This window comes from Triturus cristatus, chromosome 8, assembly GCF_964204655.1.
Source record: "Triturus cristatus chromosome 8, aTriCri1.1, whole genome shotgun sequence".
NCBI lineage: Eukaryota > Metazoa > Chordata > Amphibia > Caudata > Salamandridae > Triturus > Triturus cristatus.
This window is the reverse complement of record NC_140591.1, coordinates 1,595,527,726-1,595,544,875: the sequence shown is the minus strand read 5'-3', so window position 1 is coordinate 1,595,544,875 and position 17,150 is coordinate 1,595,527,726.

Genomic DNA, 17,150 nt, shown 5'->3' with positions numbered 1-17,150 from the left:
GCTAATTACCTCAAATATTACAACACTCATGACATCTTCTTTCATATCATTGGTAATATCACTGCAACATTTGCAGTGAAATTATTGATGAGAAAACTGTGCATGGCAGGGGCAAGAGTTATAGTTACCTTAGGACACAGATTTCTATGGTTTTGTCTGTGTAACATCTGAACCAAACTATAACATCCCTGTAACCTTTTTGTGTGTGAATATACATATATATATATTGCATTTTCTCAAAAGGCGGTGCTCCACACTCATGGGCTATTCAATCCAGTAAATATTTTATTTGCGTGCAACCTTCAGAAACAACTGACTAACTTGTTTCAGCCTCCTGGCCTTTGTCAGTGTCAGTTTACCTCATGAAAAACATCACCTTTTAGCAACAAAACATTTAATTGGACAGCTTGTTAAATGTAAACATCAATGAGGGGCTAGTATATGCAAATCATACAATTCACATAGCGTCTGGTTCCCATTTTGTAGTGTGCAAGAACTCATTGTACTAGCTATATATGAGCTGTTAACCAAATATATAAATTTAGCATGTCCAAAAAATTGTAAATATAATCACAATAATTTGTATTTAAATATGTTTATAGAAAAATCAACTTTCAAAAATTCAAAAACATGGTTGTATAAAAATCAGCAATCAATACCATGACCGGACAATATAGTTTTGCCTGCCAAAGTTAATACATTATACAGACCATACTATTGTTGCCAATTACACCCTTCCAGTTCCTAAATTTCATGATGAAGAATACGGTTTTAACAATTAATATGTGGAACAGGCATTATGTCTCGGTCTGTGCAGGTAAATTGATAAAATAGTCAATACTAATCTCATCAATCATGCCCTGCATGGGCTTACAATTGGCGAATTCATTTACAAACAAAATTCCAGAAACCACCCTGATTACTTGCATCGATCTCACAATCATCTTGGTTCTACCTTGTAAATTCAAATTGTGGGTTCTCAATTGGACATGTACCTAATTGAACCTACCACCATCCTACATGTGTCCACAGTTCTTCCTCACTGTTCAGACCCCATGGCGTGCGTGTTCTTAGCTCCACAATGTATCTCAATTCTAACTGCCTCAGCAGAACAAACTCTGTCCCCACCTCTTTCCGTATGTGTTATCTGATCAATGCAGAAGAAACGTAACTTGATGCTTCTGCTTTGATGTGCATCAGAGAAATGTCTCGCTACTGGAGATGAGCTGTCTTGATTAGTGATTGCTCTGACATGCTCAATTACCCATTTTTGGGCTTGGTGTACAGTGCTGCCTATATATTGCATGCCACAATTTGAATTTCAATTGAGTCATTTGTTTATATTTCTTCTTTCTTTTTTGCCTGGGATATGATAGTCTTTAACTTGTGTGTTGTTTTTACAGGCTTTATACTTAGTGCAAGGGTAAAATCCAGTGATTTTGGTCTTTTTTCTTCTTTTCAATGAAATGACTATGGACCAAGATATCCTTTAAACATGCACTTCTTCTATATGTGATATCTGGTCTGCAAGGCAGTGTTTTCCACAACACATCATCTGTTTGGAGAATGCTCAAGTTCATCTGGATTATTTCTCAAATCTGTTTTGACTCAGTGGAGAAACCAAGTATCAACCTTACGTTGATGTCTTCCTCATCCTCCCCTAAGCTCTTTTGTTTTTGAATTAGGAGATCCTGCCTCTCTCTCCTATGTACGTACTGAGAACTGTTCATATTACAGTCTGGCCCGCCTAATGGGGCCTGCATATCTGGGCTGGAGGGAGGGGGTGCTATGTGCAGACCACTGACAGAGCCCATACTGGCTTGGGTCGCTGGAGGAAGAGGGCTCTATACACAGTCTGCACATGAAGGACCTAAATGAAAAAGATGAACCTACACATTTTGTGTAAGTTTGATGGTTTGAAATTCACAAAGATTTTTTACAAGTAGTATCTTTACAACTGTGGAGTCTCCGCAGCATAAAAAGATAGGACAGTCCTAGCTTTTTATGTGCAGAGATGCCGCAGGCGTAAAGATTTTACTTGTAAAATATTTTTGTGAATAGCAAACAATGGCAAACTTACTTAAAAATGTAAGTTTACCTTTGTGAATCAGGCCCTGCGTGTAGACTCTGCATAGTAGGAACTTGCCAACCCGATGTGTTTTTGAATGTGTGGGGTCTGTTCACTATTTGCAGCAGGAGCTTGCCCACCTAATGGAGTTTACTCTCTTGAGGGAGTGGACTTTACACATAGTCTGCGTACTCAGTATTGAATGTGCATAGTAGGGGCTTGCCCACCTAATGGGGCTTGGATGTCGGGAAGGATTGAGCTATATACATAGTCTACGCACTGAGCATAGACCCTGCATGGTAGTTGCTTGCCCAACTAATGCTGCTTGGCTCTCTGGAGGGAGTGGTTTCTACCCACAGTCTGTGCACTGAGCACTGACTATGTGTAATATGGGATTGCCCACTTAATGGGACTTTTGTCTCTTGAGGGAATGGGCTTCATGCACAGTCTGTGCAGTCAGTGACTCCTTGCTTAGTAGGGGCTTGCTCACCTAATAACACATGCATGTCTAGAGGGAGAGGATTCTATGCACAGTATTCTATCTGAGGGCAGACAGTGTGTAGAAGAGGCTTGCCCATCTAAAGTGGCTTAGGTCTCTGGAGGGAAAGACTTGTAAACCTGGGTTTGAGGCAACATGGTTTGCCTATCGAACAGAGACATAATGGGGAGATATTTTTTTTTTCATGTTACTTACTCTTTCCATGTGTAGATCCAGTTGGTGAAAGAAGCACTGCAGAACAAGTATTTAATAAAGCATAAGGCCCAATTCAGAATTGTGTAAGGTATATTTGCTACCAGGATAAGACAGACAGTTATCCAAACAGCATTAACCACAATAATTGTGTCATTTAAGACAAAATAGCACAAGCTACATTCTCTTGTACCAAATGAACATTCTTTTTTTCTGTTTACACGAGTAGTATTATAGAACAAGCACAGCTCTTTCCATGTGTGCTTCATTATGTAGCACACATCGAAAGAGGAATATGCCTAAAAGGATTGTCTTTGTAAATGAAGGTGTCCCTGCCTGCATAAATACAAGAATGCCCATGGCCCAGGCCTTCTTGCACCATGGTGCAAGGATGCTTGTGTTGGTGCTAGATAGCACACAGTGCACTCATGCAGGGAGAGAGCAGAAATGCTCCATATCTTTGTAAATATGGAGCATTTCTACTCTCTCCATTTCAGGCAACACAGTGCAGCAAGCCCTCGCTTTGTTAAAGGGTAGGAATACCAAAATATAAAAAGAGACAGACCTACTGGCTTTATCAAGGGCTTAGCACGTGAACATATATAAAAAGTAGCCAATACTGATAATAAAATGTATATTTTTTAAATTCACACATTGAAACGTTTAATAATAGTCATTCAATATTTTCAATTAAGCATAAAAATGTTTAAATATATCTTGGAGTCTTTCTGTAACATTTTTCAGTCAACTGAGTGCAGCCAAAGAACTAACCACAAGGAGTCCCTGCACTCTAGTTGACGAACAGACAGCTCCAGCATGGAGTGCTTCATAGAAATACTGTAATCTCTCCTGGGTCATGGATTCAATGACCCAGGAGAATTACTGCAATTTTAGGTTTTTAATGTTGCTGAGGGGCTGTGTTACTCCCTGCAGACCTTTACAACATTAGAAAAATGAGTGGCAGAGTCTTTGCCACTTCTAAGGGCACCATCATCTTTAAAGAAATATTACTAAACAGTCCTCACAGGGAATTATGTAGTGCTACTTCCTTGGGGCAACAAATAATAAATGAATGGCTCCCTCCGGCTGTGAGCAGCCTTTGTGTTTGCTCACGTTTGGTGGGAGTTTTCAAAATGCTTCCTCCAGACGAGAACAAACACCAGTTTTCCTGCATGCACTCATGTGGGCAGGAAAACTGCTGTGTCCCAGAGGTGGGCTCCCCAACTCCTGGGACTATTAAAGGCTTAGGGAGGAGGGACACACAACCCTCTCCGCTCAATGAATACTTTGGGCCTCAGGAATAGGGCCCCTGTGGCTGAACATGGCTAAAGAGAGGGGCTGCTTGCCCCCCTCCTTATAATAATTAAATTGATGGGGTCCCCAAGGCTAAAAACAGCTTTGGGGGGGTCACATGCCCCCCGCCTCTTAATTAAACAATACGGCCAAGGATCACCATTTTTAGGGGGAAGATCCAGCTGGATTCCTGCTGGATCACACAAAAAATGCCAAGGGCCTAGAGGGGCAGGGTATCGTTTTTAAGTCCCTGAGTCCTGTAATAGCAGCCAGCAACATATTTCTCATATTGCAGACAGCTAGTCAGAGCACTCGCTCCCACAGAAGTCTGACTCCTGTAGGAGTAAATTGCCCCAAGCAAAAATCTCCCTAGGTTATTCAGAGTGCTCCATTTTTTAAATTGGGGGAGTACCTCAAACCTAACTGATATACTAACATTTTCCAACCATACTATCTCAAAATGTACTGCAAGGATTTATATGAAATCCCCTAAAGCACAGTCTATGTACCAATATCTGTCTTCCTGACAAATTTGGTCTATTCCATTCAGCAGTTTTTCTGTAATGCTTCTTAAAGAAGTCTATGGAAAATGCATGGGGATTGAACATTTTCAGACCCCATTTTTTCTCTGCCTCCACTTTACAGATCACCCTGAAACTTTACATGCACAAACATGTCAAAAAGTAGCACCTTTTTGAAATTGTCATGGAGATTCATCAAACTGGGCCGCATATATATATATATATATTTGTAGTTCACGGAAAAAAATAAGGTTGAAGTGACGTGATTGTTGGGTGTTGAAAATGAAAAGAAAAACACTGATATTTGTTGGTTATAGTTTAGTGAACTAACTTGAATTTATACCTCTGTCTTTGCACCTCTGTCATTTTTACGTTGTTTTAAGAGTAGTTAAAACCCTATTACCATACCCAAGTATAACTTCACTTTAATCTTTGTTTTTTTCTTGAACATTTCTGTGGTTTTGTATTCATATTCATAGTTGAGCATACACCCAGTCCCCTGGAACAAATTGTAGTCAGGATATACACTCATCTCCATGCAGGCTGACAATGGCAGATACCATTTACAACCATTACATGGGACTTGGCTGCAGGGACTGGCTAGAGAGGTCAGTCCCTGCACCCGAGCACTCATGGAATGCCGACTATCCCTGTGCACATACTTCTGCTGCGCACAGTTGTAGTTGTCCACAGGGACTAGCTTACGGCCATGCTCAGCTTCCAACTTCTCAAAGGTGGCCAGATCCCCTCTGAACATGGCCATTGGCTTCATGCAGTGGTGGTTTGGCTGCAGAGCCTGTACTCTGGCCAGGCACTGAATCCACAACCCACAATGCCACTGGACAGCCTTTCGATATGTGCAGCGGGGAATTGGCCAAAGTACATGGCCAGAGGCCATACCTCCAAAGGCAGTCAACTACCACTGCGACACTGGCCACAGGGACTCTGGCTAAGGAAATTAATCTGAAAAATAAAAGATGTGGAACCTCCTCTCTATCTTGTTCCCTACTTAAAGGATCAGCACAAAACTTTCCCTGAAGAGGGGAGGTTGGTGAACTTGTTTTTTTGGAAAGTTTACTCAGATTCGCCCCTGCAATTGAACCGCTGCTGTGCATGGTCAAAAGGCCGGGGGCAGCAGTGGCATTAGCAGTAGACTGCCTTAATGGGTTGGGAGTATGATCAGGTGTGAAAATGATTAAAAAAATCGCCAGAAATACACTGAAAAAAACAAATTTGGTATGGTAATGAGATCTTAGCTTTCATTATGAAACTCCAGAAATTCATGAACTCAGTAAATTATAACTGGTGAATTTCAGCTTTGTATTTTTAAATGTTAGTTTTTATCTCATATCAGCACCTAGCAATAACATCACTTCAACTTTTGTTTTCTTCTGTGAATTTCTGTAAAAAGCAATTTTTAATTTCCATGTAGCTCATGGACAGTCAGCTATGTCTTGATATGGTAAGTTTTGGGAAGATCCCTATATAGGTTAATGTTTTTGATTTCCCACTTTCGGTTAAAAAGGAAATGGTGCCGATAGATAGATTAAAATCCTCTGAATGCAGCTGTAGTTGGTCACCTGTGGTGCTGTTGGACAAAGACCATGTGCAGCTAGGGGTGGGTGCCCAGGGGTAGTTGGTGCAAGGCCAAAGTCTGTTCACAGCAGTGGAGTTGGTTGACAAAAATACAAACTGAAATTCACTGATAAAACCAGTTACATTTATTTTATAGTTAGGTATGGTACTAAAATCTTACCTTATGTTAAAAAATCCCCAAAATGAACTGAAAAACCAAAATGACATTATAGTGAGGTAAGATGATAAGATATTACTTTAAGTAAAGAAACTCTAGTGAATTAACTGGAAATTATACACATAGATTAAAGTGAGGTTATAGTAAATATTGAAATACGATGAAAACAAATGTTTAATGGACAGTATGCTGAATAGAATATTGACCACACATTTTGCTTGTTCCCAAACCCTAGAGGAAGGTGTCAAAATGATTGTATGATTTCATCGGAGATGTCATGAATAATGACATTTGCAATGTCCTCAACGAAGTCATTTAACATGTCATAAGTGATGTAATACATGAGGACGTAGTCAGTGCATGGCAGGGGAATAAGTTATAGTTAGCTCAGTATGCTATAACTGGTGAATTTGAGTGATTTCTGGGGGTTTTAAATGTTAGTTTTTATCTATGTACACATATATATTAGAATTACATATGTGACTTGCAAGTTCAGCGTAACTCACAATTTTGGTTAAAAAAAATGTGAAAATGTTTGTGTTTGGGTAAATAACATTTATCTTCTTGCCACCCCTCAAAAACAAGCAAAATACTCAACTTATTATCAAGGACAAGCTGACCAATGATGCATGTTCTGTATAAGATGGTTGTCACCGTAGACAAGTCTATGCTGAAGATTTCCCATTGAACTTTCTCAAAACTCATGAATCATAGCTTGATTTAGAGTTGTGTGCCAATAAACACATTTTTTAAAATAAATATATGAGGGTGTAAATCAATGAAACAAAGTCTGGAAAAGTAATATAGCAATTAAGTTAGGAATAGGTCAAAGAAATTCTATGTTTTTCAAACATTAAAACTCACAATTTGTATCTGACGCTCTATTCTTAACTTGTGACTCAGAAAAATATCCAAGGAAAACAGGCAACAGATAACTTAAACTTCTTCTGGTGATTGTTCAGAAAATAATTTTGGTTGTGAAAATTATCTTTTCTAATGAGTGTTGGCAAGTCAAAATTAATATTGTTGTGGTAGATAGAAGGCATGCCATGGGCTCAGATGAATGCAGAGAAAAACGTTTATGACATTCTTCTCTGCTTTTTCGATGATTTTGGAAAAGCCTTCGTCTTCCCGCTCCATGTCTTTTTCTTGGCGATGTGGTCTGTGGGTAAAGTGACATGATTAGCTTTAATGTGTGTTTCAGGACATTGTCAAATTTAGGCCAGCACAAATACCTACACTGTTTCAACCACAATACATGTCAGTTAAATGCTGACAATTAGTCATGGATTCCAACTTTTCAAAGAAATCACACCACTGCATACCATTAGTACCCACAAAAGAGATGGCAGCATTTGAAAATCTTAATAATAAGTCAATGCATAATGTCAATTATTGCTTGCATACATCCAAAGCCAGAACATCCAGCTCTCACCTTTTAACAATAGCACAGTCTTTTGAGTATTCATTCCCAAGGAAACTGTGCGTGCAACAAGGCAGAAGAAAGTCATTAAAGACATGAGATGGTTAAGAATGAGAAGATGGCTAACAACAAAGAGTAACTTTTAATGGGTGCAAGACTCCTTTTCAAAGCCTAGTATACTAACCTCACTGGATAACATTGCAAAACTGCAGTGTGTTCTGGGAAACTGAGACCTTGTGGTTATAGACTCCAACAGGGTGAGCAGAGGTAAGTAGGACAATGGATAATACTGCAGCAGCAGCAGTTAAACAACATGCTATGCTGTTATGACTATTTAAACTGGCCATCATCCTCTATTTTAGGGCACAGTACTGCTAGCAGGAACAGTTAAATATTGGTTGAAGATTACACAAAGAATGCCAGTTAATTTATTATTATTCAGTTGAAACATTGTTGTTCTTGAAAATGATATTATCATAAATGAAACAATTTCATGAAAATGACTACAATTGCAATGGTAAACCTATTTGGCAAATCTCTCAACCCATTGAAATTCACTGAAAAAACATAGTAAAACACTGAGTTATGGTTTTGGACCACATTCTTCAATCCATGGAAACTTATCAATTGTTTTTACTTTTTTTGATTTATTTAAACGAGTTTTATAAAGGACAAGCAAGACTCAGGGGCTTTAGTGCACTGTACATGGCATCCTGCTAGACCTCTCCGCAGCCTTCGACACTGTCTCCCACCGCACTCTTGCAGCAAGACTCCACAACGCCTGCATACGTGCTACCATGCTCGACTGGGTCCGCTCCTTTCTCACCCACAGAACCCAAAGGATCAGTCTCCCACCCTTCCTCTCTGAACCTACAGACATCAACTGCAGAGCACCCCAAGGATCATCAGTCAGCCACACGATCTTCAACATTTACATAGCCCCCGTCGCCACCATTGTCAGACAACATGGGCTCAGTATAGTATCCTAAGCCGATGACACCCAGCTCATCTTCTCCCTCACTAAGAAACCTGAAGACACCAGACTCTGCTTCCAGGAAAGAATGAAGGACGTCGCAGCCTGGATGAGCTGCAGCTGCCTAAAGCTCAACTCGGAGAAGACAGAGGCCCATCTGCCGGGGACAACAGCACCTGGTGGCCTTCCGCCTTCGGAAAGCCACCCTGATGAACCACGCCCAGAACCTCGGCATCATCCTAGACTCATCCCTCACCATGACCCACCAGATCAATGCCGTCGCCTCCACCTGCTTCAACTCCCTCTGCATCATCCGCAAGACATTCAAGTGGATAACCACAGAAGCCAGAAATATCATCACACACACACTCACATAACCAGCAGACTGGACTATGGCACCGGCCTCTACGCCGGAATCAAAAAATTCCTCCTTCACAAACTCGAGACCATCCAGAACATTGAGGCCCAACTCATCTTCGGAACTCCATGACACAAGCACATGTGCCAACGCCTGCAGGACCTCCCCATCGAGAAGAGAGTAACCTTCAAGCTACTCACCCATGCCTACAAATCCCTCCACAACATCGGACCCAAATAACTCAACTAAAGATCATCATTCAATGTACACAAAAGAAACTGCCGACCTCACCCTATAATAGCTTTCTCCCACATTTGCAGCAAAGACCTGGACCAAGCTCACAGTCAACATCAGAAGCACCCCTACCCTGTACACCTTCAGGAAGAACCTCAAGACCTGGCTCTTCGGCTGATCCAGAGCTGCACCCCCTCCCCTCCCAGCGCCTTGAGAACCTCATGGGTGGTTAGCGCGCTTCACCAACCCCTGATTGATTGATTGATTGATTGAAAGATACATGATTCAATGAAACACAATGTAAGCTGTAAAGAAGCAGGCAAAATGTAAATCATAGTTTATAATACTTGTCTCCATTCTGCCATCCTGGATGTGCTGTATGTCAGATGATGTTTTTAAAATATTTTAAGATGCTTGGACTCCTGCCGTAGAGTTTTAGTCCAATTTCAACCTCGGAAGTGCTATGTGCTGTTTTTAGGGCTATGAATAGATTTTGTTTTAACTAACTGCACTTTATATCATACTAATTAATGTTTGTGTAGTTGATGTTGTGCATACATTTGTAAGGTGGAGGGGATTGCGGGGCACTTATCCACCAGGATAGTTTAATTAGGGTTTCAAACTTTGAATTGCCTTTGGATAATGAAGATTTCAGTTTTCCAAGTAATTTTTGCTCTTGAGTTTCCACTGAAAAAAGGCTGAATCTAATACTATGCCACCAAGCAATGGACTTCCGGTTTGCTGTTACAAGAAGTACCCCATTTAATGTTCCTTGATTACATGTATGGATAGTAGATACCTTCATAGGGAGTCTTAAACATGCTATCAGCAGGTCATTATCACCCTCAATTATTTGCTCCACTTCAAAGTTGTCAACAAGCTGCCACACTTCCAGATTGACTGGTATATAATCTCCCAGTCTTATACATTTCTTGGATCACAACGTATATTGCGCTGGAGAGTCTGAAGATACAGGTCCATTTAGGGGACGTAGGTCGTTGTTGAGCATAAAAGACAAGAAGGTGGTCCCTCCACTTGAACTACAAATTGGCAAGGTTGGTGGATAAGCCAAGCTGTAGACAAAGGAACTACAGAGAACATACTGAGAACCTCTAGGTTAACCAGTGTGACATCTGGTTTGGTATTAAAATCTCCAAATATCAAAAGAATGTGATGCCATGCCCCTAGGAGGCTGACATGTGCAATTGGTATAAAGGTACAATGAAGAGTGCCAACAAGCTTATCTTGCTTGTCGAGCTGTTTGCAAAATTCTGGTAGAAGCCCCATCAGAAAGTATACATTAAGAATGCATAACTCCCCTAGTTCGTTGGAAATTCAGAACAGCTGGATGTTGCTGCCTAATTGAAAAAATACCTGTTTAACTGTGACCAGGCTTGTAGATACCCAGATAGTTAAACCACCTCTAGGACTCCCTTTTGCTCCTTTTATTACTTTTATGCTATATAAGGAGAAGCCATCCAGAGTGATGTCATCCATTGCCCAGGTCTCCTGAAACCAGCAGATTGTTTTTGATTTCACATATGCAACCCAGTCCTTAACCTCCTACTTTTGTTTTAAGCATTAAGGGGCCGATTCTGATTCTGGTTGTAAAACGTACCGACCGACAGGGACCGGGAATGGAGACCGACCGACACTTACCGGTGCCTTACAATCCGCATAGTACGATGCAGCACGTGTGAATTACAACCCACTCGTATGGAACACAAACCGCACGACTGAACCATATGAAAATCAGTGATTTGCCTGTAAACAGACCGGGAATCGTAACGACCGTCACGCATCAGGAATGGACCCGACTGACATGTACCTGCTCAGTACGACCCGTGTAGTATGATACAATGCATGTGAAACAAAACTGACTCGCACGGAGCACAATCCAGAAGACCGATACGTACAGAAAACAGTGACTAGCAAACAATAGACCCAGCACCTCTCCCCCAAGAAGAATCCAAAGTTCACAGATAGTGAGTTGGAAGTCATAATTGATGAAATCCTCAGAGTAGAGCCACAGTTATTTGGCACATTGGTCCAACAGACCCCCATGTCACAGAAAACAAAGATGTGGGAGAGGATTGTCAACAAGGTCAACGCACAAGCACCTTGCTTGCGCACAAATAACTATATTCAGAACAGGTACTATGATGTGCGCAGGAGGGTCAAGAGGCTCATGAATAGGGAGCACGCCTTGAGCAAGCAGACTGGCGGTGGCCCTCCTGCCAAACCAACACACTTCAGGTCCTGGGAGGAGAAGGTGCGGGCCATCCTACCACCGGAAAGCATCCATGGATTAACAGGAATACCAGTGCCTGGTGAGTACACAACCAATATACTCAATATTGTGCGGCAACACACATATATCACTGTCAAGGGGACAGTGAAACCAAGTACTGTTAGCAAAGCCATAGCAGCAGAAAGTCAAGTATCCTGTGACGTGTATGCCAGTTACACAAACACAATACCTGCCATCTCATAGTAATATGGAACTGTGTCATAACATGTACAAACCTAACAACAAATAATGCAAGGCATTGGCATAAATCACCAACAAACACTGTCATTCATTTTGCCACCACTGTCACACTACCTCACAGGGAAGCTGAGTCAAAAGGAAGGAAGGTTGGGTCTGCTGGGAATGTGCTTGTAGCAGAAAGCACAATGGCAGTTGCAGTCACAGCCAACAGCCCCCCTCACACATGGTCCCACAAGCCCCACCCCAAACCATGCACATCTCACAGGGAGGTGAAATAAACTGACAAGATGGCTGAAAATGGGCTCTGCTGTGTGAAGCACAAGGCCCTGGTGAGACTTGTGCCCACATAAACAACAGGACACCACAGCCTCACATCCTCAGTGGTAACTTCCACTCCCTGCAATGGAAGCATGCTGCATGCTGCATGGTGGGATATCTGGCCTGGGGGGAGGAGGACCGCTAGCTCTGACTACATCTACCAGCAGCCCCTGTCACATACACCCCTCCCACCAACACCAAAATACACACCTAGGATCATGCTTCACAAGAGAGTGATTGAAAAACCACTTCTAAGATCTCTGACAATGGGCTCTGCAGTAGAGAGCATAAGGCCCTGCCGGGAATTGTGCACAAACAAACAAGAAGACACCACTGTCAGTCATCGTGCCATTGCTGTCTCACTCACTCACAGGGAAGCAGTCAAAAGGCAGGTAGGTTGGGTATGCTGGGAAGGGGGTTATAGCCAAAAGCATGATGGGAGTTGCAGTCACAGCCAACAGTCCCCCACCCACATGGTCCATCAAGCCCACACTGAACCATGCTAATCTAACAGGAAGTGCAAAAGTACTGACAAGATGGCTTACACTAGGCCCTGCTGTGGGTAGCACAATGCCCTGCTGGGACCTGTGCTCAAACAAACAACTGTATCCAAACAACAGTGTCTCAACCAGTAATTATAGGGACAATTTTTGAAAAATGCATAAATCATCAAGGATGGAAAACAAGAGACCAAAGTAAGAAAAATTATTTTGTTATTATTATTATACAAAAAGGTTATAGCAGCACTATAATACAATTAAATCAAATTAAAGTAGCCAAACATACACCAATTGTGTACTGACCGTGCTCAGTGCAAGTGATAAGTGCAGTGACACAAGTGATATATACAGTGTGGGCGACGCAAAGTGAAAGAACAACATTAATCATAAACAAATTACAAAAGTACAATGAATAATTTGCAATAAGGTATAGATCCTTAGGTGGCCGTGGTTTACACTGGGATGTCGACGGCGTTTCGACCTTATACACTTAGGTCATCATCAGGACAATGGCTACAATTTGAAGAGTGCTGTAGAAAAGTAAAGAAAGATAAGAATAGGTGGATCATCTTTAGGAATAAGGTAAGTAACAAACAACAGGACACCAATGCCTGACAGCCTGAAAGGTAACTTGCACTCCCTGCAATGGAAGCATGCCTCATGGTGGGATACCTGTCCTAGTGGCAAGGAGTACTGCCAGCTCTGACTACATCTACCAGCATGTTCTTCCACACACACACACACACCCCTTAACACAAACTCCAAACAACTCACCTGGGACAATACAATTCCTCAGACTCAATTAAAATATCTCACAAAGATCTACTACACTGGGTTCTGCTGTGTGAAGCACATGGGCTTGTCGGGACTTGTGTTCAAACAAACACAAGGACACCACTCTCTTCCATCATGTCAGCACAGGCACACCACCATACAGGGAAAATGAATCACAGGAAGGAAGGTTAAGTATTGTGGAAAGGTGGGTGTAGCCAAAAGCATGATAGGAGTTCAGTTACAGCCAACAGTCCCCACCCACATGTCCCAGCAAGCTCACACTGAACGATGCTCACCTCACAGAGAAGATGGCTGACACTAGACGCTGATGTGGGGAGTGTGGTAAATAAAATATTACGCTCTCAGAATTTTTAGTATATAAATAAGATCATGCATAAAGCAAGAGGCTGAGTCTGTGGTATCAGGTTCATAAAGGGCTTTATTCCAATAACTCGAGTCAAAGGGAGAATATTACCATCACCACAAAGGATCTGGAAAGGGACTCAAAAGTATTCTCAATATTCTCAAAACATTATTCACAGAGTACAGTATATATACATCTCTCAATTGTACGTAAGCAAAAGAGCAAGAGAGAATGAGATAAGAGCATGTGGGCGTGTAAGTAGGCGTGAAGGTGGGCGTCCATGTGGGCGTCCACTTGATGATAATGGGTAATTTGTCATGTGTGGGTGGATACCTGGAGGGGGTTGCGTGATCTGCTGGAATTGTACTGGAACTTTTGCCTTACTTGTGCTCAACTCGAGCATGACGTGTAACTGACGTGGGGAGGGTTGCTATGCAACCGGACAAGTCTGGAAGTGAGGCCTTCAGTGAGTGAGGCCTTCAGTGTCAGAACGACCAGCACATCTTGTATTATCTGATATCCGATGTCTGGAGCAGGGACTGATTTGTGACATAGGTTGCTCATCACCAAGAGCCGATGTGGCATCTATTTCTTCATTTACTTCATTTACTGCAGAAGTCTTGCACGGGGGCTATGGGCTTTTCACTGACGTGAGCTTTGTAATCACACAAAAAGAGACAGAAAGGCTAGGCTTTCTCCTTTGCAGATGGGTCATGTTTAAATTCCTCCTTCTCCAGGCAGGAATGTATTTCTCGAGGAGCGGATAACCGTGCTCAATACTGTCTCGGCACCTCGGTCGGGGCCCCTTTGGCTGAGGCCCAAGTGTGCAAGGCCAAGGATACGTAGCTGCAGCTTTCAGAGCGTTCTGAGGCATGAAACCTCTTTTCGGCTCTGGCTGAGCCATAAACATGGGCTTCATGAAAATGCAGGAAAACATGATGAAAAACGTGTAGGCCTCAATACAGATTTGTCGTTTCTCTCATGGGAGACTGGATGATGGCAGGCCACGTTATAGCATAAGCATCATGATAGAAAGGCCATGGAGGGGAAATACATAGGTTACATGTATGTGCACATAAGCGTTGGGGGGGGCACATGGGGACACATAGGCCTCATAGATTTTTATTTTCCTCATTCCCTCCTTGTACCCTAGTGAACCCCCTATGTAACGTCTATTTTCATGAGACAGTCGATCTGTTCTTGCAGCATTATTTTTCCATTTTCAATGCTTTGTAAATGGGGATGTGGAACACATGCAGTAGCACACAGGCCACAAATGGCCGGGCCACACTGCAGACATAGGCAACAACTGAATATCATTAATAGTATCAACCCACAGACGGTCAACACTTTCCATCCCCAAGCCGATATTAATCCCCAGAGCCAACCGGACCATGTCCACGTGCCTGGGTCTTGATGTATGTTTTGGGCAATCTTGTGGAGCCTTGTTATTGCTTTGTATACAGATGGTGCCTTTATTAGGTATGAAAGAAATGATATGTAGTACGTCCCACCCCAGTCTAAGGGCAGTTGCACATAGGCTGTCTGGCCACAAATAAAGTAGGTGTGTCGTGATGCTCTGAAATAGGACTTTCCTTTGTCTTTGAATACTATTATAGTATCACACTCACTGTGCCCCAAATGTACTGAGCCTTCTTTTCTGACACACAAGTTCCCTTTCACTGGCAGAACAGTAATTGAAGGCGGACCTGACATGTGTTGGGGCTTTACGTTCAATACTATAAAATCGAGGGTCGCATTTCCTTGCAGATACTCTTCATTTTCTAGATCTGTACCTTTCATTTTGGGAAGACCCTCTTCATCTGGGAAACATGCTTTGTTCATGACTTTATTCAAGTTACCCCATACCCACTCGCCCCTACACTCCTTGTCTTGACATTCTTTGGCATCACCGTTGATGGATGTCATTAAGGCAAACCATGCTCCGCAAGAACCATTATGGGAGAACGGAAAAGGAAAAAAGAGGCAAGACTCCCTTTACCTTCTGATACGGGGGAAATCGGCCACAGACCCAGCAGTCTGTAGCATTGCTAACCTGATGTGAATAGTGCAGCATCTGAATAAAGGTATTGCTGCGTAAGGCAAGTCGATATGATAGCTCATGGGATGGCAGATCACTAAATGTGTGCTTTATGGTATCATTAGTGGAGGAGTAGAAGAGTGAGGCAATAGAAGGAAAAATAGCATGTAGTATTAAGCTGATAAATATTATCGTGATGCACAGAAGAGATAGAAAAATCACAGTCACTATACATCTACCACGTAATATTTTACAGTATTTGCTTTTTATCTTGCTCTTTTTATCAATGTTATTGTCCAAGATCTTATGCAAGCCAGAATACATGTTCAACCGCTTCACCACCTAGTGGACTTAATTGATCAAACGGGTTCTGACTTTTTAGATCTAAGTTTAACTCCTGCTGGGGAGTCTCCTCTAGAAAAGGGGCTCAAAGTCCAAGCAGTCAGTGTTCTTTTGGAAAGTACAGTTATTCCCAAAGTAACGTTTGCAATGATGTATCCATCCTTTCCGTCCCTCGACTTTAACGGCGGTCCTTGTTGTTAGCAACACCAATTTAGGCGTCTTCCACCTCGGCTTAAGAGGGCTTGATCTATCAAAGTTCCGGATCAGCGATGGAGTGTCCCTTGACCTGGGTGTTGTCAGGGAAGGCGGCAGCAACCTGCGAACAACAAGAGAGTAGTGCAGACATCAAGGAAGCCAGGTAATCTGTCAGCATGTTACTATCAACATCAGTAATCTTTTAGGCATTGGAGTGCCCCACATATTTGGTGGTCTACCAAAGACCGCTTCATAGGGAGATAAGCCTGTTCTAGAATGAGCTACCATTCGCATGTAAAAGAGGGCAACCAGCAGGGCTACCATCCAATCTACACCTTTGTCTGCGCAAATTTTTAATGTCCGATTATGTCTTTCTACAAGGCCTGCTGCTTCAGGATGTCGCACACAATGGAATTTCCAGGTATACCCTAACAGAAGGGACACCTGCTTCATTAGTACCAGGACATATTTGTAACCTCTACATCTGTTTATTTGGATATAATCCATTTGGAGAACTTCAAAAGGGTGGTCAGGTGGATGGAATCCACCTTGTTCCATCGGAATGCCTTTACCTGGATTGAATTGGCAACAGATCATACATGTTCTGACCTTTTGTTTCGCTGCTGCACGCAGGTGCTTGTTGAACCATATATTCTGTAAGCTATCTATCATTGCTTTCTCTCCTAAGTGTGCAGGACTATGTGCGGTATTTATAATCACTTGTACCATCGAATCAGGAAGAAACCATGTGGATTTGCCCTTATTCATCCAACCCTGATCAGTCAGTACCCCTCCTTGTTCCGACCATTTC